General features: G+C 45.0%; 6 non-coding genes and 2 pseudogenes across 6 annotated transcripts; all 8 read right to left on the bottom strand.

Annotated features, from left to right (window-relative positions):
• Window positions 1-516: 516 nt before the first annotated feature.
• Window positions 517-707, bottom strand: LOC130321327 (U2 spliceosomal RNA). The gene has a single exon (XR_008867069.1). It is a non-coding gene; the product is annotated as a U2 spliceosomal RNA (small nuclear RNA).
• Window positions 708-2,807: 2,100 nt separating this feature from the next.
• Window positions 2,808-2,998, bottom strand: LOC130321344 (U2 spliceosomal RNA). Its single transcript, XR_008867082.1, has one exon. It is a non-coding gene; the product is annotated as a U2 spliceosomal RNA (small nuclear RNA).
• Window positions 2,999-5,081: 2,083 nt separating this feature from the next.
• LOC130321339 (U2 spliceosomal RNA) lies at window positions 5,082-5,297 on the bottom strand (annotated as a pseudogene).
• Window positions 5,298-10,331: 5,034 nt separating this feature from the next.
• LOC130321340 (U2 spliceosomal RNA) lies at window positions 10,332-10,464 on the bottom strand (annotated as a pseudogene).
• Window positions 10,465-12,552: 2,088 nt separating this feature from the next.
• On the bottom strand, window positions 12,553-12,743 carry LOC130321343 (U2 spliceosomal RNA). Its single transcript, XR_008867081.1, has one exon. It is a non-coding gene; the product is annotated as a U2 spliceosomal RNA (small nuclear RNA).
• Window positions 12,744-14,833: 2,090 nt separating this feature from the next.
• On the bottom strand, window positions 14,834-15,024 carry LOC130321342 (U2 spliceosomal RNA). Its single transcript, XR_008867080.1, has one exon. It is a non-coding gene; the product is annotated as a U2 spliceosomal RNA (small nuclear RNA).
• Window positions 15,025-17,108: 2,084 nt separating this feature from the next.
• On the bottom strand, window positions 17,109-17,299 carry LOC130321338 (U2 spliceosomal RNA). Its single transcript, XR_008867079.1, has one exon. It is a non-coding gene; the product is annotated as a U2 spliceosomal RNA (small nuclear RNA).
• A 2,088-nt stretch (window positions 17,300-19,387) lies between these two features.
• On the bottom strand, window positions 19,388-19,578 carry LOC130321326 (U2 spliceosomal RNA). The gene has a single exon (XR_008867068.1). It is a non-coding gene; the product is annotated as a U2 spliceosomal RNA (small nuclear RNA).
• Between the last annotated feature and the right edge of the window lie 1,656 nt (window positions 19,579-21,234).

Here is a 21,234-nt window from a genome sequence, read left to right as displayed (position 1 = left end):
CAATGTACAGCAATGACACACCTGTGTGAACAGCCAGGAGACCCCCCCCCCCCATGTTATGTTACATAGTTACATAGTTAGTACGGTCGAAAAAAGACATATGTCCATCACGTTCAACCAGGGAATTAAGGGGTAGGGGTGTGGCGCGATATTGGGGAAGGGATGAGATTTTATATTTCTTCATAAGCATTAATCTTATTTTGTCAATTAGGAACATTCAGCACCCACCCGCTATCAAGGCAGCTGCCTATCATGTCATGCCCTACCTGCACAGGTGTGCTGGCTACTCAAATGATCCAATTAAGGAGGCCATTTAGTCAGCAGCAGCAGAAGTCCTGTGCCTGGACGCTCCAACAGGGGCCAGACACAAGCAGAAGCAGAAGCAGCAGAAGCAGCAGCAGCACCACCTTTTGTTTATTGGCTGCAGCAGCAGCAAGGCCCACAGGGCTGGCTAGCTGGCTAGCCAGCAAGCAGGTAGCAATGAAAGTAGGAATCTTTCTTTTTAACCCTGTAAGGGGGTGGTGCACTGTACCCGAAGATACTGCCATATCGGGTCAATGCATAGGGCGACGGAAGCAAGCTTCGAAATCGGCCCCCGTTCTCAAAAATCCATTTAATATATGGTCCCCAGATAGGGGACGTATCAGATATTAAACTGATAAGAACAGATACTACACTTGATCTTAGCCAAAAGGCCGAGAAGCGATAACCGTGAAAGGGGCGGGCCCAACAAGGTCCCCTTCATGGGCACTATCACTGCTTGCTGTCAGGGAGGCTGCCAGACAATTTTCCATGCACACTCTGGGCTGGGGGGCAGTCAACCACCAGTACACACAGCAGAACCTAAACCCATACCATTATTGCTAAGCAGCAAGACAGGGGCCCATTGCACTCCCACGGGGCCTTTTTAAATGCAATCCATAACCCGGATTTGCCAGGAACCCTTCTTACTCCTCCTACTTGCATGTGACACTGGGCTTAGGATCTGCATAGGAAACACACACACAAGCACACACCTACCTTTGTTGCCTGCAGATGCCTCCTTGGCTGTCCCCAAACGGTATCAAACCAACACCCACGGGAAGCTGTAAGCATAGAGGACATGCCTGCACCCCATTGGACTTACCTGTGTGGGTTAAATCCGGGTTATTTGACAACCTATGGCGGTGATGGTTCTGCTCAGGCAGAGCAGTGCTGATGCTCCTCATAAAGCTGTCGCTGCTGTGAAGGTTCTAGGTGACATCACAAATCCCTTTGGTTACATACACAACAAAGCTGGGTTGTTGTTGTTTACACTCTGCAAGGCCTGTGGAAGTGAGTGACATCATAGCACTGTAGTTCTGAGGGTTCAAGATGGATGCAACAATCTCCTGTTGCTTCTATGAAGGCCGTAATAGACGACATCACCAAACAGCTCCATAGTCACATACACAGCAAAGGAGAGATGTTGTTTACACCTAGTGATGTCAGTGGTATTGAGTGACATCACAGCACAGTGCTAAGGCTCCTGGGCCTGGACACAGCAGCGGCTGCAATATCTCAACGGAGAATACGTTTATATCTATGTGTGTGTGTGCGCATATATATATATATATATATATATATATATATATATATATATATATATATATATATTTCTCCGCCGAAATCACTTTTAAACCCATTTCCACCTTTTTTTCCCTTCTCTTCCTCTTACTTTTTTTTCACGTTTTTTTACGTTTTTCTCCTTTTCGCCTCTTTTCTGGGCGTATTATTCTTCTTTTTCTTCTTTTTTTTCGTCTAATGCATACCCCATCAGTGCAGCAATGCTTATTCAATACCGCCAGCAGATGGAGACACTGGGGGATAATTTTCTAAGGATTTATACTGATTTTTCCTGTCTGAATTTGTCGCACAGAAAGTTGCAGGCCAAATATGTGTGACATTTCTGCGACTTTAGCTTCTAGAGCATTTTTACAACATTATACATAGGTGCTGAATACATAAAAAGCGACTGTTCAGCGACAGACAAGTCGCATCGGCTGAAAGTAGGCCAGAATGTCAGTCCATGTTGGAGCAGGTTTAGATACAGTCTAAAGCATAGATCTCAAAGTCTGTGCACAGAATTTAGCAAGGGCCTCGCACCTTCTGATGCATCAGGTAGGTGCACAATAGCATAGCCTAACCCTCTGTACTTTGGTCTATATTGATGCGGGACATAGACAGCCAGCTGATGACCAATCCATTAGTGCAATGGATGGCTGGAAGCATTTGTCTTTGCCTTTGCAATACCACAGAAGCAATGCATGGTCAATGTACAGCAATGACACACCTGTGTGAACAGCCAGGAGACCCCCCCCCCCCCATGTTATGTTACATAGTTACATAGTTAGTACGGTCGAAAAAAGACATATGTCCATCACGTTCAACCAGGGAATTAAGGGGTAGGGGTGTGGCGCGATATTGGGGAAGGGATGAGATTTTATATTTCTTCATAAGCATTAATCTTATTTTGTCAATTAGGAACATTCAGCACCCACCCGCTATCAAGGCAGCTGCCTATCATGTCATGCCCTACCTGCACAGGTGTGCTGGCTACTCAAATGATCCAATTAAGGAGGCCATTTAGTCAGCAGCAGCAGAAGTCCTGTGCCTGGACGCTCCAACAGGGGCCAGACACAAGCAGAAGCAGAAGCAGCAGAAGCAGCAGCAGCACCACCTTTTGTTTATTGGCTGCAGCAGCAGCAAGGCCCACAGGGCTGGCTAGCTGGCTAGCCAGCAAGCAGGTAGCAATGAAAGTAGGAATCTTTATTTTTAACCCTGTAAGGGGGTGGTGCACTGTACCCGAAGATACTGCCATATCGGGTCAATGCATAGGGCGACGGAAGCAAGCTTCGAAATCGGCCCCCGTTCTCAAAAATCCATTTAATATATGGTCCCCAGATAGGGGACGTATCAGATATTAAACTGATAAGAACAGATACTACACTTGATCTTAGCCAAAAGGCCGAGAAGCGATAACCGTGAAAGGGGCGGGCCCAACAAGGTCCCCTTCATGGGCACTATCACTGCTTGCTGTCAGGGAGGCTGCCAGACAATTTTCCATGCACACTCTGGGCTGGGGGGCAGTCAACCACCAGTACACACAGCAGAACCTAAACCCATACCATTATTGCTAAGCAGCAAGACAGGGGCCCATTGCACTCCCACGGGGCCTTTTTAAATGCAATCCATAACCCGGATTTGCCAGGAACCCTTCTTACTCCTCCTACTTGCATGTGACACTGGGCTTAGGATCTGCATAGGAAACACACACACAAGCACACACCTACCTTTGTTGCCTGCAGATGCCTCCTTGGCTGTCCCCAAACGGTATCAAACCAACACCCACGGGAAGCTGTAAGCATAGAGGACATGCCTGCACCCCATTGGACTTACCTGTGTGGGTTAAATCCGGGTTATTTGACAACCTATGGCGGTGATGGTTCTGCTCAGGCAGAGCAGTGCTGATGCTCCTCATAAAGCTGTCGCTGCTGTGAAGGTTCTAGGTGACATCACAAATCCCTTTGGTTACATACACAACAAAGCTGGGTTGTTGTTGTTTACACTCTGCAAGGCCTGTGGAAGTGAGTGACATCATAGCACTGTAGTTCTGAGGGTTCAAGATGGATGCAACAATCTCCTGTTGCTTCTATGAAGGCCGTAATAGACGACATCACCAAACAGCTCCATAGTCACATACACAGCAAAGGAGAGATGTTGTTTACACCTAGTGATGTCAGTGGTATTGAGTGACATCACAGCACAGTGCTAAGGCTCCTGGGCCTGGACACAGCAGCGGCCGCAATATCTCAACGGAGAATACGTTTATATCTATGTGTGTGTGTGCGCATATATATATATATATATATATATATATATATATATATATATTTCTCCGCCGAAATCACTTTTAAACCCATTTCCACCTTTTTTTCCCTTCTCTTCCTCTTACTTTTTTTTCACGTTTTTTTACGTTTTTCTCCTTTTCGCCTCTTTTCTGGGCGTATTATTCTTCTTTTTCTTCTTTTTTTTCGTCTAATGCATACCCCATCAGTGCAGCAATGCTTATTCAATACCGCCAGCAGATGGAGACACTGGGGGATAATTTTCTAAGGATTTATACTGATTTTTCCTGTCTGAATTTGTCGCACAGAAAGTTGCAGGCCAAATATGTGTGACATTTCTGCGACTTTAGCTTCTAGAGCATTTTTACAACATTATACATAGGTGCTGAATACATAAAAAGCGACTGTTCAGCGACAGACAAGTCGCATCGGCTGAAAGTAGGCCAGAATGTCAGTCCATGTTGGAGCAGGTTTAGATACAGTCTAAAGCATAGATCTCAAAGTCTGTGCACAGAATTTAGCAAGGGCCTCGCACCTTCTGATGCATCAGGTAGGTGCACAATAGCATAGCCTAACCCTCTGTACTTTGGTCTATATTGATGCGGGACATAGACAGCCAGCTGATGACCAATCCATTAGTGCAATGGATGGCTGGAAGCATTTGTCTTTGCCTTTGCAATACCACAGAAGCAATGCATGGTCAATGTACAGCAATGACACACCTGTGTGAACAGCCAGGAGACCCCCCCCCCCCATGTTATGTTACATAGTTACATAGTTAGTACGGTCGAAAAAAGACATATGTCCATCACGTTCAACCAGGGAATTAAGGGGTAGGGGTGTGGCGCGATATTGGGGAAGGGATGAGATTTTATATTTCTTCATAAGCATTAATCTTATTTTGTCAATTAGGAACATTCAGCACCCACCCGCTATCAAGGCAGCTGCCTATCATGTCATGCCCTACCTGCACAGGTGTGCTGGCTACTCAAATGATCCAATTAAGGAGGCCATTTAGTCAGCAGCAGCAGAAGTCCTGTGCCTGGACGCTCCAACAGGGGCCAGACACAAGCAGAAGCAGAAGCAGCAGAAGCAGCAGCAGCACCACCTTTTGTTTATTGGCTGCAGCAGCAGCAAGGCCCAGGGGTGGCTAGCTGGCTAGCCAGCAAGCAGGTAGCAATGAAAGTAGGAATCTTTCTTTTTAACCCTGTAAGGGGGTGGTGCACTGTACCCGAAGATACTGCCATATCGGGTCAATGCATAGGGCGACGGAAGCAAGCTTCGAAATCGGCCCCCGTTCTCAAAAATCCATTTAATATATGGTCCCCAGATAGGGGACGTATCAGATATTAAACTGATAAGAACAGATTTTTTTTTTTTTTTTTTTTTTAACTTGACTACCCTTACGGGGCCAACTTTATTAAAAATTAAATAATGTTAACAAAGTTGTGCAAATATGCCAATAAATACAGTTACATATAAATAACATATTTACAACATATTAAAACATAAAATGGGCACTTGGTGGCTTTACAAGATAGAATTCCATTCTTTTAAAAACCATTTTCTAGATAAAAGTGGAAATCTCTTCTTGTCTAAAAGATAGTACTGGTACATTTCATAAAAACAGATAGATAAAATGTCCTTCACAGATAAAACCTCATGCTTGAACAATAAAATATTCCTGGCCTTCCACAGAGCTGCCTTCACACAGTTTATGATCTTCCATGCAATAGTCTCTTTAGTCCGTGTTGGGCATTCCAGGCAACCATAAAAAACCACTGCAATATTTAAGTCTTTTAGTCCAGTTATCCTTTTTGCCAGAGGGAGTATCTTTGTCCATATTTTCTGCGAGTAAAAACAAGTCCATATTAGATGGTGCACGGTCTCCTCTTGTCGGCATCCCTCCCTCGGGCAGGTTGCAGAGTTGGATAATCCTCTTCGGTGCTGGAATGCCCGGCATGGAAGACACTCGTGTGCGCAGCTCCAGGCCAGGTCCTTCTGTGAATTAAAAAGATAATTAATACTCAACATCTTCCAAATCTGTATACACTTCTGTTCGTTAAAATTTTTGATGGGAGTCACGGTACTGGTTTCTTTTATTTCCTTTAGTAGTTTTTTGCTATTGCACAGATCCTGAACACTTTTACCTTTAAAATTATATAAGTTTAAAATTTTTCCTAAAATCATGTATTGAGGGGGTAAATTCAAAGAATAAGGGCAACTTAAAACTGTAGAAAACCAGCCGTTCCTCCGCATAAAATAACCAGTATTAAAACGAACAAAATAAGACCAGTAGCTATCTTTAAAAACAGTAGTAAAACACATGCTAAAAAACTTTATTAAAAGGAAAGCTTTAAAATCTGGAAAATCCTTACCGCCCCTGGAGTTCGGTTTTATCACAATTTGTCTCTTTAATTTTTCGCTCTTAGAACTCCAAAAGAAAGTAAAACAAGCTTTTGTTATTTTCTTTAGAACCATTTCGGGGGGTGGGAAAACCAGACTTAAATACAATAAAATAGGTAAAAGCACCATTTTTGTAACTAAAACCTTCCCTTCCATTGTAAGTTCTCGCATGTTCCACATACATATTTTCTTATTTATTTTTTGAGCCACCAAGTCCCAGCTATTAAAACCATTATTAGACTCGTCAAAGGAGACACCTAAAATCTGCACCGACTCAGACACAGGGACGGGCACATCATACAAAGGCATTCCGCCTATGTTTAAAATGTTACTTTTGTTAAAATTGACTTTAAAACCGGAGGCACAATTAAAATATTGAATCTGTTTTAGCGTCTTCTGAAGCGATGGGGTGTCCCTGCAAAACACCGCAACATCGTCCATGTACCCCACTACCTTCGCCTCTAGTCCCCCTCCTCCTGGCAGGGGGACTCCATGGATCTGCTTATCCTTTCGTATTGTACATAAAAGAGGCTCTATTGCGCAAATGAAGAGTAGTGGGGACAAGGGACACCCCTGCTTCACTCCGGAATTTAAAATCACGCCCTGTGTCTTAAAACCATTTACTAAAATTTTACTAGTACAGTTATCATAAAAAGCTCTAAGAGACAATAAAAAGCCATCAGGTATACCCATTTTCTCTAAAACCTTAAAAAGATAAAAATGTGACACCCTGTCGAAAGCTTTTTCAAAATCTATGGATAAAACCGCCAGCTTTCCTTTTCTTAATTTGGTGTCGCTAATTACATCCTTTAAAAGGTTTAGGTTCTCCCATAAACTCCTCCCAGTCACCCCACAGACTTGGTTTGTATGAATTATTTTATGGATTACGTTCTTTAAGCGGTTAGCACACAGTTTCGCCATTATTTTATAGTCGCAGTTCAGAAGGGTGATTGGTCTCCAGTTTTTGAGTTCCGACCGGTCTCCCTTTTTGAATAGCAGGGAGACATCACCCTTCTTCCATGAGCCTGGGAGGATTTTAGACTTAAAGACTTCCGTAAAAAGGGAGAACAAATCTTCTTTTAAAATACCATAAAAAGTAACATAAAATTCAATGGGTATACCATCCGGCCCAGGCACTTTACCTGTTTTAAAACTCTTGACGGTCTCTAAAATCTCCTGCTCTGAAATATTCTGCAATAAAAAAGACTGTGAGACAGGATCTAAAAAATTGGTGATCTCCTTTAACGAGTCATTCATAAAACATTCATCAATGTGTTTTACATTAAAAAGATCCGCATAAAACTCTTGCACCTTTTTTAAAATACCCTGTACATCATTCACTCCTTCAATGTTTTCTATTAACCTTCTATTTTCATGTATTTTCTTAAAAAAATACCTGGAGCAGGTCTCGTTTTCCTCAAGATGCTGTATTCGAGACCTAAAGATAATTTCTTTTCCTTTCTGCTCCAGGCACTTAGTTATTTCTTTTTTAAGATCATGTACCTCCTTCTCCACCTCCATCCTATGTGCTCTGAATTTGTACAGGGTTTGCAGACGAGTATTTAGGATATTATAAAATTCACGTTTTTCTTTAGCTTTCCTAACCCCAACACGGATAAAAAATTCTTTTATTTTTAGTTTCATTTTTTCCCACCAGATACTGGTGGGAGTGTTGGGGTCTTTTACTCGTCTGCATTCCTTGTAAAAGGTGATAAAATCTGATAAAACCTGCGGATCTTCTAAAAGGGACACGTTTAACTTCCAGGCATTCCTACCAGTTCACCAGTTCTCCTTTTAAAATCACTTTTAACTTTAAAATACAATAATTTATGGTCAGAAAAAACATTGGTAAAAAGATCACAGTTAAAAGGCAGTACTTGATAAGAACAAAAAATAAAATCTATCCTGGAGCTACAGCTTGCATTGCTCCAGGTAACACCGTCTTCCTCTGGTACGTTAAAATTACATTTTTTAAAAACATCAGTGAGATTAAAATCTAAAATCAAGTTTTTTAACATAAAAGACGTCTTATCATAGTTCCTACTCACTGCGTTCGAAAAACGGCGTTCTCCCCTTAAAATACAATTAAAATCACCTGATAAAACAAGAGGACTAGAATTGTTAATAAAAAGGGGTAAAATCTCCAACATTTTTATTCTTTCATTCTTATCAGGAGAACCATAAAAATTTAAAAACTGCCATTTAATACCATTAATAAAAGCGCTGACCAATAAAATTCTGCCTGGTAAAATTTCGTTAAAACTCTCAATTAAAACGTTCCCTTTAAAAAGTATGGCGACCCCTGCTGATCTGGACTCATTTGATCCAGACCAGACTGATGGACCGTGCACCCAATCATCTTCATATTCTTTATAATTTAATCTGTGCGGGATGCCACATTCCTGCAGGAAAAGGACGGAAGCAGCAAAAACCGACAAGTAATTAAATAGGGCAACCCTTCTTACTCTGGCGCTCACACTTCTCACGTTCAAGGACAGACCGGACAACTCAGCCATGGGAATGTACAAGAAAACGTCTTACACCTCTGATTCCCCCTCCGAAGCCTCATACCCCCCAAAATCTGACTCAACTGTACGCATAGAGGAAGCAGGAGAGGAGGCACCATCACTCAGCCGACCCCCCTCCTCCATCATGATTGAGGCATAGTTGTTCTCGGGCATCCTGGCAATCAGGGCTCCAGACTCATTGGGTTCTTCCACCTCTTGCCCCTCCATAGGGGTCGGGTGTTCACTTAGTTCCGTCTCTGGTACCTCAGAGACGGTCACCCCTGAAACCTCCTCCTGGCAGGGAGGAGGGGGGGTATCCCCTATGGGGACCTGTGGAGGAACGTCACTTGGGTTCCCTGCATCCGCAGGTACTTCCATCGGCTCCCCCTGGACCGCCTCCGAATAGAGTCTTCTGGAGCCCCTCCGCCTTTTAACCTTCACCTCTCCACCCGGATCATCGCTCTCAGGGGGACCCTGAGCCAGAGGTTGCTGAGGAGCGGATTCGGCCGCCGTCCGCTCCTCTCTTAACCCAGCATGCTCCTGGGGGCCAGTTTTTTCACCACTTGCACGTTTTTTGGCCATCCTCTGCTCTTTAGGGTCCCCTCCTTTTGCCTGAGGGGGGTCTTTCTCCTTCTCCATCTCACCGCTTACCTCTTGTGGGGGGGTAATCACTGGCTCTGCTTGCCTCGGCTGGTGTCCCGGTTGCTGTCCTTGCTGCCTCCAGGGTTGCCACTGCTGCTCCGTCCTATGTCTGTGGGGACAAGAGGAGAAAAGGTGACCGAATTGTTGACAGAAATTGCACCTCCCTCCTCTTGTGCATTTCTCTGTCTCGTGCTGTGTGCTACCACATTTTTTGCATGTACTTTCACAGTTTTCTTTTGTGTGTCCATATCTGTGACACTTCCTGCAGTAGCTTGGCATCCCCGCATAAAAGAGGTCGCCACACATATTATTTATTTTAAAACGAGCTGGTGGTAGTTGTATTCCCCCTGGCAATCTGTCATCTTTTTTGCATGTAACCTGAAATCTCCACTTAGATGTCCAGATGCCACAGCTGTTCATGATTTTTCCTCTGCACTCAACCTTACTAAAATAGACTTGTAAAAACAACTCAACATCGTGTAGGTTGGCGAAAGGGGAATACATCTTTACTACCACCAGCTTAATATCGTCTAGAACGTGCTCAATAATCCGGACACCCTGAAGCTTTTTGTCTTTACTCGCAGCAGCTCTGGTAACAAAATCTCTGTGGATGCCATTTTGTGTGAACGTCACATCAAAAATTTTACGCTTCGGGTAGTCCTGGATTGCCAATATCTCGCCCTTCTGTATTCCGAAAACTCCTCCGAGCACGTCCTCTACTACGAATTTCAAATCGTCCGCCCTTTTGGTATCATCCGTGAGAATGACTCTCACGGTGTTTTTGATCCTTGCGTATGCCGGCACAGAACCTGGATCCGGATCATCATCCATGGTTCTAACCTCTCTCCACCCGAAGGTCTTGAGAGGCGATCGCTACTCGTTACCCTGGGACTAGGCCCTCTCCCCAATAGCAACAAGTGGGTGAAGCCCAGGCAATAAACCTGGGCGATCCCACAAGGCCGAGGAGAGGGGTACCCGAGTACCTTCTGACCAGATCTCCTGTATTACTACACTTGATCTTAGCCAAAAGGCCGAGAAGCGATAACCGTGAAAGGGGCGGGCCCAACAAGGTCCCCTTCATGGGCACTATCACTGCTTGCTGTCAGGGAGGCTGCCAGACAATTTTCCATGCACACTCTGGGCTGGGGGGCAGTCAACCACCAGTACACACAGCAGAACCTAAACCCATACCATTATTGCTAAGCAGCAAGACAGGGGCCCATTGCACTCCCACGGGGCCTTTTTAAATGCAATCCATAACCCGGATTTGCCAGGAACCCTTCTTACTCCTCCTACTTGCATGTGACACTGGGCTTAGGATCTGCATAGGAAACACACACACAAGCACACACCTACCTTTGTTGCCTGCAGATGCCTCCTTGGCTGTCCCCAAACGGTATCAAACCAACACCCACGGGAAGCTGTAAGCATAGAGGACATGCCTGCACCCCATTGGACTTACCTGTGTGGGTTAAATCCGGGTTATTTGACAACCTATGGCGGTGATGGTTCTGCTCAGGCAGAGCAGTGCTGATGCTCCTCATAAAGCTGTCGCTGCTGTGAAGGTTCTAGGTGACATCACAAATCCCTTTGGTTACATACACAACAAAGCTGGGTTGTTGTTGTTTACACTCTGCAAGGCCTGTGGAAGTGAGTGACATCATAGCACTGTAGTTCTGAGGGTTCAAGATGGATGCAACAATCTCCTGTTGCTTCTATGAAGGCCGTAATAGACGACATCACCAAACAGCTCCATAGTCACATACACAGCAAAGGAGAGATGTTGTTTACACCTAGTGATGTCAGTGGTATTGAGTGACATCACAGCACAGTGCTAAGGCTCCTGGGCCTGGACACAGCAGCGGCTGCAATATCTCAACGGAGAATACGTTTATATCTATGTGTGTGTGTGCGCATATATATATATATATATATATATATATATATATATATATATATATATTTCTCCGCCGAAATCACTTTTAAACCCATTTCCACCTTTTTTTCCCTTCTCTTCCTCTTACTTTTTTTTCACGTTTTTTTACGTTTTTCTCCTTTTCGCCTCTTTTCTGGGCGTATTATTCTTCTTTTTCTTCTTTTTTTTCGTCTAATGCATACCCCATCAGTGCAGCAATGCTTATTCAATACCGCCAGCAGATGGAGACACTGGGGGATAATTTTCTAAGGATTTATACTGATTTTTCCTGTCTGAATTTGTCGCACAGAAAGTTGCAGGCCAAATATGTGTGACATTTCTGCGACTTTAGCTTCTAGAGCATTTTTACAACATTATACATAGGTGCTGAATACATAAAAAGCGACTGTTCAGCGACAGACAAGTCGCATCGGCTGAAAGTAGGCCAGAATGTCAGTCCATGTTGGAGCAGGTTTAGATACAGTCTAAAGCATAGATCTCAAAGTCTGTGCACAGAATTTAGCAAGGGCCTCGCACCTTCTGATGCATCAGGTAGGTGCACAATAGCATAGCCTAACCCTCTGTACTTTGGTCTATATTGATGCGGGACATAGACAGCCAGCTGATGACCAATCCATTAGTGCAATGGATGGCTGGAAGCATTTGTCTTTGCCTTTGCAATACCACAGAAGCAATGCATGGTCAATGTACAGCAATGACACACCTGTGTGAACAGCCAGGAGACCCCCCCCCCCCCCCATGTTATGTTACATAGTTACATAGTTAGTACGGTCGAAAAAAGACATATGTCCATCACGTTCAACCAGGGAATTAAGGGGTAGGGGTGTGGCGCGATATTGGGGAAGGGATGAGATTTTATATTTCTTCATAAGCATTAATCTTATTTTGTCAATTAGGAACATTCAGCACCCACCCGCTATCAAGGCAGCTGCCTATCATGTCATGCCCTACCTGCACAGGTGTGCTGGCTACTCAAATGATCCAATTAAGGAGGCCATTTAGTCAGCAGCAGCAGAAGTCCTGTGCCTGGACGCTCCAACAGGGGCCAGACACAAGCAGAAGCAGCAGAAGCAGCAGCAGCACCACCTTTTGTTTATTGGCTGCAGCAGCAGCAAGGCCCACAGGGCTGGCTAGCTGGCTAGCCAGCAAGCAGGTAGCAATGAAAGTAGGAATCTTTCTTTTTAACCCTGTAAGGGGGTGGTGCACTGTACCCGAAGATACTGCCATATCGGGTCAATGCATAGGGCGACGGAAGCAAGCTTCGAAATCGGCCCCCGTTCTCAAAAATCCATTTAATATATGGTCCCCAGATAGGGGACGTATCAGATATTAAACTGATAAGAACAGATACTACACTTGATCTTAGCCAAAAGGCCGAGAAGCGATAACCGTGAAAGGGGCGGGCCCAACAAGGTCCCCTTCATGGGCACTATCACTGCTTGCTGTCAGGGAGGCTGCCAGACAATTTTCCATGCACACTCTGGGCTGGGGGGCAGTCAACCACCAGTACACACAGCAGAACCTAAACCCATACCATTATTGCTAAGCAGCAAGACAGGGGCCCATTGCACTCCCACGGGGCCTTTTTAAATGCAATCCATAACCCGGATTTGCCAGGAACCCTTCTTACTCCTCCTACTTGCATGTGACACTGGGCTTAGGATCTGCATAGGAAACACACACACAAGCACACACCTACCTTTGTTGCCTGCAGATGCCTCCTTGGCTGTCCCCAAACGGTATCAAACCAACACCCACGGGAAGCTGTAAGCATAGAGGACATGCCTGCACCCCATTGGACTTACCTGTGTGGGTTAAATCCGGGTTATTTGACAACCTATGGCGGTGATGGTTCTGCTCAGGCAGAGCAGTGCTGATGCTCCTCATAAAGCTGTCGCTGCTGTGAAGGTTCTAGGTGACATCACAAATCCCTTTGGTTACATACACAACAAAGCTGGGTTGTTGTTGTTTACACTCTGCAAGGCCTGTGGAAGTGAGTGACATCATAGCACTGTAGTTCTGAGGGTTCAAGATGGATGCAACAATCTCCTGTTGCTTCTATGAAGGCCGTAATAGACGACATCACCAAACAGCTCCATAGTCACATACACAGCAAAGGAGAGATGTTGTTTACACCTAGTGATGTCAGTGGTATTGAGTGACATCACAGCACAGTGCTAAGGCTCCTGGGCCTGGACACAGCAGCGGCTGCAATATCTCAACGGAGAATACGTTTATATCTATGTGTGTGTGTGCGCATATATATATATATATATATATATATATATATATATATATATATATTTCTCCGCCGAAATCACTTTTAAACCCATTTCCACCTTTTTTTCCCTTCTCTTCCTCTTACTTTTTTTTCACGTTTTTTTACGTTTTTCTCCTTTTCGCCTCTTTTCTGGGCGTATTATTCTTCTTTTTCTTCTTTTTTTTCGTCTAATGCATACCCCATCAGTGCAGCAATGCTTATTCAATACCGCCAGCAGATGGAGACACTGGGGGATAATTTTCTAAGGATTTATACTGATTTTTCCTGTCTGAATTTGTCGCACAGAAAGTTGCAGGCCAAATATGTGTGACATTTCTGCGACTTTAGCTTCTAGAGCATTTTTACAACATTATACATAGGTGCTGAATACATAAAAAGCGACTGTTCAGCGACAGACAAGTCGCATCGGCTGAAAGTAGGCCAGAATGTCAGTCCATGTTGGAGCAGGTTTAGATACAGTCTAAAGCATAGATCTCAAAGTCTGTGCACAGAATTTAGCAAGGGCCTCGCAACTTCTGATGCATCAGGTAGGTGCACAATAGCATAGCCTAACCCTCTGTACTTTGGTCTATATTGATGCGGGACATAGACAGCCAGCTGATGACCAATCCATTAGTGCAATGGATGGCTGGAAGCATTTGTCTTTGCCTTTGCAATACCACAGAAGCAATGCATGGTCAATGTACAGCAATGACACACGTGTGTGAACAGCCAGGAGACCCCCCCCCCCCCATGTTATGTTACATAGTTACATAGTTAGTACGGTCGAAAAAAGACATATGTCCATCACGTTCAACCAGGGAATTAAGGGGTAGGGGTGTGGCGCGATATTGGGGAAGGGATGAGATTTTATATTTCTTCATAAGCATTAATCTTATTTTGTCAATTAGGAACATTCAGCACCCACCCGCTATCAAGGCAGCTGCCTATCATGTCATGCCCTACCTGCACAGGTGTGCTGGCTACTCAAATGATCCAATTAAGGAGGCCATTTAGTCAGCAGCAGCAGAAGTCCTGTGCCTGGACGCTCCAACAGGGGCCAGACACAAGCAGAAGCAGAAGCAGCAGAAGCAGCAGCAGCACCACCTTTTGTTTATTGGCTGCAGCAGCAGCAAGGCCCACAGGGCTGGCTAGCTGGCTAGCCAGCAAGCAGGTAGCAATGAAAGTAGGAATCTTTCTTTTTAACCCTGTAAGGGGGTGGTGCACTGTACCCGAAGATACTGCCATATCGGGTCAATGCATAGGGCGACGGAAGCAAGCTTCGAAATCGGCCCCCGTTCTCAAAAATCCATTTAATATATGGTCCCCAGATAGGGGACGTATCAGATATTAAACTGATAAGAACAGATACTACACTTGATCTTAGCCAAAAGGCCGAGAAGCGATAACCGTGAAAGGGGCGGGCCCAACAAGGTCCCCTTCATGGGCACTATCACTGCTTGCTGTCAGGGAGGCTGCCAGACAATTTTCCATGCACACTCTGGGCTGGGGGGCAGTCAACCACCAGTACACACAGCAGAACCTAAACCCATACCATTATTGCTAAGCAGCAAGACAGGGGCCCATTGCACTCCCACGGGGCCTTTTTAAATGCAATCCATAACCCGGATTTGCCAGGAACCCTTCTTACTCCTCCTACTTGCATGTGACACTGGGCTTAGGATCTGCATAGGAAACACACACACAAGCACACACCTACCTTTGTTGCCTGCAGATGCCTCCTTGGCTGTCCCCAAACGGTATCAAACCAACACCCACGGGAAGCTGTAAGCATAGAGGACATGCCTGCACCCCATTGGACTTACCTGTGTGGGTTAAATCCGGGTTATTTGACAACCTATGGCGGTGATGGTTCTGCTCAGGCAGAGCAGTGCTGATGCTCCTCATAAAGCTGTCGCTGCTGTGAAGGTTCTAGGTGACATCACAAATCCCTTTGGTTACATACACAACAAAGCTGGGTTGTTGTTGTTTACACTCTGCAAGGCCTGTGGAAGTGAGTGACATCATAGCACTGTAGTTCTGAGGGTTCAAGATGGATGCAACAATCTCCTGTTGCTTCTATGAAGGCCGTAATAGACGACATCACCAAACAGCTCCATAGTCACATACACAGCAAAGGAGAGATGTTGTTTACACCTAGTGATGTCAGTGGTATTGAGTGACATCACAGCACAGTGCTAAGGCTCCTGGGCCTGGACACAGCAGCGGCTGCAATATCTCAACGGAGAATACGTTTATATCTATGTGTGTGTGTGCGCATATATATATATATATATATATATATATATATATATATATTTCTCCGCCGAAATCACTTTTAAACCCATTTCCACCTTTTTTTCCCTTCTCTTCCTCTTACTTTTTTTTCACGTTTTTTTACGTTTTTCTCCTTTTCGCCTCTTTTCTGGGCGTATTATTCTTCTTTTTCTTCTTTTTTTTCGTCTAATGCATACCCCATCAGTGCAGCAATGCTTATTCAATACCGCCAGCAGATGGAGACACTGGGGGATAATTTTCTAAGGATTTATACTGATTTTTCCTGTCTGAATTTGTCGCACAGAAAGTTGCAGGCCAAATATGTGTGACATTTCTGCGACTTTAGCTTCTAGAGCATTTTTACAACATTATACATAGGTGCTGAATACATAAAAAGCGACTGTTCAGCGACAGACAAGTCGCATCGGCTGAAAGTAGGCCAGAATGTCAGTCCATGTTGGAGCAGGTTTAGATACAGTCTAAAGCATAGATCTCAAAGTCTGTGCACAGAATTTAGCAAGGGCCTCGCACCTTCTGATGCATCAGGTAGGTGCACAATAGCATAGCCTAACCCTCTGTACTTTGGTCTATATTGATGCGGGACATAGACAGCCAGCTGATGACCAATCCATTAGTGCAATGGATGGCTGGAAGCATTTGTCTTTGCCTTTGCAATACCACAGAAGCAATGCATGGTCAATGTACAGCAATGACACACCTGTGTGAACAGCCAGGAGACCCCCCCCCCCCCATGTTATGTTACATAGTTACATAGTTAGTACGGTCGAAAAAAGACATATGTCCATCACGTTCAACCAGGGAATTAAGGGGTAGGGGTGTGGCGCGATATTGGGGAAGGGATGAGATTTTATATTTCTTCATAAGCATTAATCTTATTTTGTCAATTAGGAACATTCAGCACCCACCCGCTATCAAGGCAGCTGCCTATCATGTCATGCCCTACCTGCACAGGTGTGCTGGCTACTCAAATGATCCAATTAAGGAGGCCATTTAGTCAGCAGCAGCAGAAGTCCTGTGCCTGGACGCTCCAACAGGGGCCAGACACAAGCAGAAGCAGAAGCAGCAGAAGCAGCAGCAGCACCACCTTTTGTTTATTGGCTGCAGCAGCAGCAAGGCCCACAGGGCTGGCTAGCTGGCTAGCCAGCAAGCAGGTAGCAATGAAAGTAGGAATCTTTCTTTTTAACCCTGTAAGGGGGTGGTGCACTGTACCCGAAGATACTGCCATATCGGGTCAATGCATAGGGCGACGGAAGCAAGCTTCGAAATCGGCCCCCGTTCTCAAAAATCCATTTAATATATGGTCCCCAGATAGGGGACGTATCAGATATTAAACTGATAAGAACAGATACTACACTTGATCTTAGCCAAAAGGCCGAGAAGCGATAACCGTGAAAGGGGCGGGCCCAACAAGGTCCCCTTCATGGGCACTATCACTGCTTGCTGTCAGGGAGGCTGCCAGACAATTTTCCATGCACACTCTGGGCTGGGGGGCAGTCAACCACCAGTACACACAGCAGAACCTAAACCCATACCATTATTGCTAAACAGCAAGACAGGGGCCCATTGCACTCCCACGGGGCCTTTTTAAATGCAATCCATAACCCGGATTTGCCAGGAACCCTTCTTACTCCTCCTACTTGCATGTGACACTGGGCTTAGGATCTGCATAGGAAACACACACACAAGCACACACCTACCTTTGTTGCCTGCAGATGCCTCCTTGGCTGTCCCCAAACGGTATCAAACCAACACCCACGGGAAGCTGTAAGCATAGAGGACATGCCTGCACCCCATTGGACTTACCTGTGTGGGTTAAATCCGGGTTATTTGACAACCTATGGCGGTGATGGTTCTGCTCAGGCAGAGCAGTGCTGATGCTCCTCATAAAGCTGTCGCTGCTGTGAAGGTTCTAGGTGACATCACAAATCCCTTTGGTTACATACACAACAAAGCTGGGTTGTTGTTGTTTACACTCTGCAAGGCCTGTGGAAGTGAGTGACATCATAGCACTGTAGTTCTGAGGGTTCAAGATGGATGCAACAATCTCCTGTTGCTTCTATGAAGGCCGTAATAGACGACATCACCAAACAGCTCCATAGTCACATACACAGCAAAGGAGAGATGTTGTTTACACCTAGTGATGTCAGTGGTATTGAGTGACATCACAGCACAGTGCTAAGGCTCCTGGGCCTGGACACAGCAGCGGCTGCAATATCTCAACGGAGAATACGTTTATATCTATGTGTGTGTGTGCGCATATATATATATATATATATATATATATATATATATATATATATTCTCCGCCGAAATCACTTTTAAACCCATTTCCACCTTTTTTTCCCTTCTCTTCCTCTTACTTTTTTTTCACGTTTTTTTACGTTTTTCTCCTTTTCGCCTCTTTTCTGGGCGTATTATTCTTCTTTTTCTTCTTTTTTTTCGTCTAATGCATACCCCATCAGTGCAGCAATGCTTATTCAATACCGCCAGCAGATGGAGACACTGGGGGATAATTTTCTAAGGATTTATACTGATTTTTCCTGTCTGAATTTGTCGCACAGAAAGTTGCAGGCCAAATATGTGTGACATTTCTGCGACTTTAGCTTCTAGAGCATTTTTACAACATTATACATAGGTGCTGAATACATAAAAAGCGACTGTTCAGCGACAGACAAGTCGCATCGGCTGAAAGTAGGCCAGAATGTCAGTCCATGTTGGAGCAGGTTTAGATACAGTCTAAAGCATAGATCTCAAAGTCTGTGCACAGAATTTAGCAAGGGCCTCGCACCTTCTGATGCATCAGGTAGGTGCACAATAGCATAGCCTAACCCTCTGTACTTTGGTCTATATTGATGCGGGACATAGACAGCCAGCTGATGACCAATCCATTAGTGCAATGGATGGCTGGAAGCATTTGTCTTTGCCTTTGCAATACCACAGAAGCAATGCATGGTCAATGTACAGCAATGACACACCTGTGTGAACAGCCAGGAGACCCCCCCCCCCCCCATGTTATGTTACATAGTTACATAGTTAGTACGGTCGAAAAAAGACATATGTCCATCACGTTCAACCAGGGAATTAAGGGGTAGGGGTGTGGCGCGATATTGGGGAAGGGATGAGATTTTATATTTCTTCATAAGCATTAATCTTATTTTGTCAATTAGGAACATTCAGCACCCACCCGCTATCAAGGCAGCTGCCTATCATGTCATGCCCTACCTGCACAGGTGTGCTGGCTACTCAAATGATCCAATTAAGGAGGCCATTTAGTCAGCAGCAGCAGAAGTCCTGTGCCTGGACGCTCCAACAGGGGCCAGACACAAGCAGAAGCAGAAGCAGCAGAAGCAGCAGCAGCACCACCTTTTGTTTATTGGCTGCAGCAGCAGCAAGGCCCACAGGGCTGGCTAGCTGGCTAGCCAGCAAGCAGGTAGCAATGAAAGTAGGAATCTTTCTTTTTAACCCTGTAAGGGGGTGGTGCACTGTACCCGAAGATACTGCCATATCGGGTCAATGCATAGGGCGACGGAAGCAAGCTTCGAAATCGGCCCCCGTTCTCAAAAATCCATTTAATATATGGTCCCCAGATAGGGGACGTATCAGATATTAAACTGATAAGAACAGATACTACACTTGATCTTAGCCAAAAGGCCGAGAAGCGATAACCGTGAAAGGGGCGGGCCCAACAAGGTCCCCTTCATGGGCACTATCACTGCTTGCTGTCAGGGAGGCTGCCAGACAATTTTCCATGCACACTCTGGGCTGGGGGGCAGTCAACCACCAGTACACACAGCAGAACCTAAACCCATACCATTATTGCTAAGCAGCAAGACAGGGGCCCATTGCACTCCCACGGGGCCTTTTTAAATGCAATCCATAACCCGGATTTGCCAGGAACCCTTCTTACTCCTCCTACTTGCATGTGACACTGTGCTTAGGATCTGCATAGGAAATACACACACAAGCACACACCTACCTTTGTTGCCTGCAGATGCCTCCTTGGCTGTCCCCAAACGGTATCAAACCAACACCCACGGGAAGCTGTAAGCATAGAGGACATGCCTGCACCCCATTGGACTTACCTGTGTGGGTTAAATCCGGGTTATTTGACAACCTATGGCGGTGATGGTTCTGCTCAGGCAGAGCAGTGCTGATGCTCCTCATAAAGCTGTCGCTGCTGTGAAGGTTCTAGGTGACATCACAAATCCCTTTGGTTACATACACAACAAAGCTGGGTTGTTGTTGTTTACACTCTGCAAGGCCTGTGGAAGTGAGTGACATCATAGCACTGTAGTTCTGAGGGTTCAAGATGGATGCAACAATCTCCTGTTGCTTCTATGAAGGCCGTAATAGACGACATCACCAAACAGCTCCATAGTCACATACACAGCAAAGGAGAGATGTTGTTTACACCTAGTGATGTCAGTGGTATTGAGTGACATCACAGCACAGTGCTAAGGCTCCTGGGCCTGGACACAGCAGCGGCTGCAATATCTCAACGGAGAATACGTTTATATCTATGTGTGTGTGTGCGCATATATATATATATATATATATATATATATATATATATATATATTTCTCCGCCGAAATCACTTTTAAACCCATTTCCACCTTTTTTTCCCTTCTCTTCCTCTTACTTTTTTTTCACGTTTTTTTACGTTTTTCTCCTTTTCGCCTCTTTTCTGGGCGTATTATTCTTCTTTTTCTTCTTTTTTTTCGTCTAATGCATACCCCATCAGTGCAGCAATGCTTATTCAATACCGCCAGCAGATGGAGACACTGGGGGATAATTTTCTAAGGATTTATACTGATTTTTCCTGTCTGAATTTGTCGCACAGAAAGTTGCAGGCCAAATATGTGTGACATTTCTGCGACTTTAGCTTCTAGAGCATTTTTACAACATTATACATAGGTGCTGAATACATAAAAAGCGACTGTTCAGCGACAGACAAGTCGCATCGGCTGAAAGTAGGCCAGAATGTCAGTCCATGTTGGAGCAGGTTTAGATACAGTCTAAAGCATAGATCTCAAAGTCTGTGCACAGAATTTAGCAAGGGCCTCGCACCTTCTGATGCATCAGGTAGGTGCACAATAGCATAGCCTAACCCTCTGTACTTTGGTCTATATTGATGCGGGACATAGACAGCCAGCTGATGACCAATCCATTAGTGCAATGGATGGCTGGAAGCATTTGTCTTTGCCTTTGCAATACCACAGAAGCAATGCATGGTCAATGTACAGCAATGACACACCTGTGTGAACAGCCAGGAGACCCCCCCCCCCCCCATGTTATGTTACATAGTTACATAGTTAGTA

The sequence above is a fragment of the Hyla sarda genome, unplaced genomic scaffold, assembly GCF_029499605.1.
Source record: "Hyla sarda isolate aHylSar1 unplaced genomic scaffold, aHylSar1.hap1 scaffold_2257, whole genome shotgun sequence".
NCBI classification, from domain to species: Eukaryota; Metazoa; Chordata; class Amphibia; order Anura; family Hylidae; genus Hyla; species Hyla sarda.
Note: the sequence above shows the minus strand (reverse complement) of the source record. Positions and strands in the feature narration are given on the sequence as shown.